The sequence below is a fragment of the Sinocyclocheilus grahami genome, unplaced genomic scaffold, assembly GCF_001515645.1.
Source record: "Sinocyclocheilus grahami isolate Dianchi unplaced genomic scaffold, SAMN03320097.WGS_v1.1 scaffold17.1, whole genome shotgun sequence".
NCBI lineage: Eukaryota > Metazoa > Chordata > Actinopteri > Cypriniformes > Cyprinidae > Sinocyclocheilus > Sinocyclocheilus grahami.
In genome coordinates, this window is record NW_015505196.1 from 6,214,984 (window position 1) to 6,219,839 (window position 4,856).

A 4,856-nucleotide genomic window follows, 5' to 3' on the forward strand; every position below is an offset into this window, starting at 1 on the left:
ACACACACACACAGAGTGCTTGCTGAATGACAAAAGCTGACGCTGGTCTCACCGCACGTGCTTTTATAGCTTCCTGGTCATTCCGCCCCCCGCCGTGACGTCTCGCCCATTTATAGGTCTGATTACACATGAGGTTCAGAGCCCGTCACGCTGAAGGGCGTTCCCCTAGCGTTTCCGACGCAGCTCGAGTTCCTGAAGAGGAACAATATTTACAATCCCCCAAATTAGACCATTCAGAGATGTTACATTATGGAGGCAGACAAACACGCTGAGCAGACTTTTGGTAGATATATATATATATTTATATATATATATATTTATTTATTTATGTGTGTGTGTGTGTGTGTGTGTGTATATATATTTATTTATTTTTGCCATATCATTAAACATAAACAGCAGTCACTAGCCTACAGTTCACAGCCATCCATTTCCATCCAGGAGTAGATTTAAAGGCCGTCCACACAGAAAGTGTTCCTGTGTTCCATTTTTTATTTTTTGGTTTATTTTTTTATCTTTGTACATGTGTAAATGGACATTCTTTGGGCACTGTTGCATATCTTGCAGTTTTTCAGTATTTCAGCACTGAATGTGCTTTTCATTAAGATTTGTGAATGTTTCATGAACAGTACTTTTTTAAAATCTCGGTGATGTCCTAATTCGGAAGTGCTGTGCACTGACTTTTGCTCTGTGGTTTTGACTGAAACGAGATCAACCAGACAGAGGAAGTGAGAGGTGGGGCTTGTGTAGATGATTGTCTCAGGACGCTTTTCCATTGGTTAACCACAGCCCCTCCCACTCCCACACTCGCAAATTGCTAAAGCACTTATTGGGAAACCCATAATGTTTCAGATCTGAGATTTTAGCATAATACCTGTTTTAGGCTCTCACGAATGTTAGGACACACACACACACACACACACGCAAACACACTCACTTAAGCTCACTGACTCAGAAGGGAAGATCTGAAATGAGAGCAAAAAATTGTGGTCCATTTCTGTCACGCAAGAAAATCCACTGTCTAAATGATTCACACACTTCCATAGTCGCAAAACATATTCACCAGTGCACATGTAGATTTTAACATACAAATGATACCACAAATTTAAAATGTCAAAAACAGCCTTGTAAATAGCCTTGAAGATGGGTATGGAGCCAAATCAAAATAAATAAATGTAGATACTTGTAGGTAAAAAAAAAAAAAACAGGTAAATAAAAATCGTGCATTCTTACTTTAACATGACTTTTTCAGTGCAAACTTTTAATTAGATAATTTGTGAATTAATTAAAACTGATTTTTTTTTATTAAACTTTTTCTACTATTTCTTTTATTTGCAGCCCAAATATGCATGTAATCTGTTTAACATCAAAGTCTCAGTAAAAACAGCTCTTAATCAATTTAATCGAAACCACAGCGTATTTAACGCAGAAATAAGATTGACGAAGTGATCTCAACCACAGTGCATGTTCATACTTTGCTCTAAACTTTCTGATATTCAGTGATTAAATTCTACATCAGCACATTTTATTAATCACTACTTTTTGCTATGGAAACGTACCAACTTGTTGCAGGCAGTTTAGTGGAATTACTGTGACAATTCAGGTTAAGTGGGGTAAATGTATGAAGAGTGCCTTTAATGTTAGTGTTTATATTCTACTGAAAACTAAAGGAATGTGATGCTTAGAAAATCAGTGCTGTTCCCGGTTCTGGAATACCTTACTGTTATTTTCCGTTCTTTTTCTATTCTTTTTTTTAATTTCTTTATAGATCAGAAGAACATGTTCATCTTATCTTGCTGTGACTATACATGATATGAAGGCTTACTTCCTTTAAACTTCCTTAGTATTCAGTTATTATTGTCAGCATCTGTTATCTCTTCATGTAGTCCAGAGTGATGCTCAAAACCTTCCATTGTGGACAACAAGCCAGTTTTACCCTTTAAGCTAAATAATAAAGTTTATAAGACAAGTTTATTCTTTTTATATACTTCAGACATCTAGAACAAATCTGTGTAACACGTAGTTACAGAAATAAAATACAAAATCCACGTTTTGAAGATTGTAGGAAACTTATCCAAGATGTTGGCTAATCAGTTTTATGTTATACAACATGCAGGATCACAGAATGAAAGAGTGACCAAAAATGATTAGCTCTATGGAACTAATAGTCTATTAATGAGGAGTCACTTTGATGGAATCAGTTCCAGAGGTCCTCTTTTATTCTTTTTTTAATCAAATCCCAGCCTTACAGAAAATAAATCATAAACTCATATTATGAACATTCTCAAATTTAAAGGCACAATATGTAAGATTTTTTTTGTTAAAATATCCAAAAACCACTAGAACAGTTTTATGTATTTTGCTGACTTGTGTACTTACATTATCCCAATGTTTCGAAGAAGGTTTAAATCCAGAGAAATAAGCCATTTTAACTAGTTACACGGTCCGTGTCTGTAGTATCATTGTGTCGCCTGCCAATGACGTCCTAACCCCTCGATTTCCGGTTTTGTTTTGTAGAAATCATGGAAACACCAAAGACGCTTTAATATTCTATGCATTTTATTAGACAGGTGACGACCGCACAGAGTAGCATTATAACAGAACGTTCAAATGTATCTAGTATGATAAAACAGAGCTGCTTACTTCCGCTGCTTTCCGGAAGGAGCGGAAGCGGTCGACTGTGGCATAATAAAAGCTCTGCTGCTTTTGAGGCCTGTGTCGCGCTCGTTCAGCAGCCTCGTTTTGCTTCGACGGCTTTCCGCCTCTGCTTCATACTACGACGTTAATAATACATTAGCTCATCCATGAACATGATTTCTGCCTGAGTCCCGTTGGATTGCATCGGCTGTGTGGATGAAGATGACAACTCCCATGATTCCACACTCAGTCACGGCGTCATCACACTATGCCTTTGATTCTTTGTTTGTTTTGAATACGCGCCCTCTAGTGGCAAAAAATTACATATTGTGCCTTTAACCTTTTTTTTGGGTCAAAAATGAGTCAATGAGTCAATTATGTTTGTTTTTACTTGTATTTTTTAAAGGGATAGTTCACGAATGAAAGGGGGGGGCAAGGGGCTCATCATACTTGTCATGTGACACACAGCAGCCATTATAGCACTGTATCTGATATAGGCTTATGTTTTATTTATTTATTAATTTGTATTTTTATTCGAAATATTCCCAAACTAATGTCTCTATTCTCAAATATGTGTAAGTAAATGCATTTTGCACCTTTATAGATTATGTTAGGTGATTTATAATGGGCGATGAGCAAAGTAGCCTAATAGTGTAATCTATTGACTATGCAAAAAAACCTGTCTTTTTACTTAAGTACCAGATATGGGTGTCTTGCCATAAAATATTTTTAATACAACTGACTTTGTATTTAATGTGAATTTAATAAAAACATTGCAAGTTACTAATTTTAACACTTTCGTTGTACAGAAAGAGAGCAAAGAACATTTACATTATCAAAGAACGTTAACTTCGGTCTAGACAGAGTTCAAGCACGCTCAAAAACTCCCATTATAGTCACTGAAGCTGTTTACACTGTGAAATGAATATCTTACATCGTACGCACATGCACTTTGTTTCTGACGAGAGAATTCACCAGAGAATTCATTCAGCGAGTGCGTGCGATGAACAGAACACCGGAGTTTCAGCGATGACTCATCTGAACGTCTCTGATTGGTCATTGCATTCATAAGTGCAACAGAATCATGTGTGATTGGTTAATGCCCAGCGCTGTAAAAATGCGTCTGTCTCTTGCTCAGTGCCAGCCAGTGAACGCAGATTTTAATTTAGCAGCTGGTGATGTGCCGCACACGTTCTAATCACACTGGTGTGATTGAATCAAATATAAATATATTATTCGGCTATTTTTCTTTTCTTTTTCTTTTTGAAGCTGCATTCAAAATCCACTTGGCTCAAAAATCTGAGGGGGCATGTAGAATGGGCATGACGCCTCTACCCTCAGGCCATCTAAGATATAGGTGACTTTTTTCTTTAGTAAGACAGTTAAGAAGATTTTTAGGTGAAACTGTGGTCATTGGTGATTCATAAAATTCAAGTCAGCAGCTGCATGTATTTGAGAATATATAACATATTAGGGATGCAAAATTTATATGTGGCTCCTGCAGATATATTGAGGTCTTATGAAGCGAAACGATCAGTCTGTGCAAGAAACTGAACATTATTTACAATTATTACCTGTAATGCATAGCCTCAGGCAAACAGTCTGGAGTGATGTCTGGTTCACAAATGAATCATTCTTTTAAACCATTTTTTTTTTTTGATGAACTATTTGAAAAAGTTCACCAAATCAGACTGAACCATCTGAAACAGTTCACAGTTCGAGCAGGACAGATCTACAATCAAAACCACTCTAATTCAAAATTAACCAATATAATCCTGTGATGCTGGTTTTGACAACTTCAACGCTCCAGTTCCTCCAACAGTACACTAAACTGATGAAACGGTTCTGACTCGGATCGATGAGCCAATGATACACATATGCATGAACTAAGCACTTAAATAAAGGTGTGATATGAATGTTTTATGGTTTCTCTTTATCTATATAAAAAGGTGAACTGATATATGCACTTTATTTGCTTTAGGCATGTAAAACATCCGCATTTCACATCTTTATTGGATGCTTTAATAATGTAATTGCATATAAAATAGTGAACTGAACCAGGTTATTGAAACAAACTGTCCGAAAGATGGATTACAGTTAATAATGTTCTAAATAATTTTCAGTTTCTTGCACAGGCTGATCGTTTTGCTTCATAAGACCGTATTGTCAGGAGCCACGGGTATTAATTTTGTGTTGCCTGATATGCTTTTTTTTTTATTCTC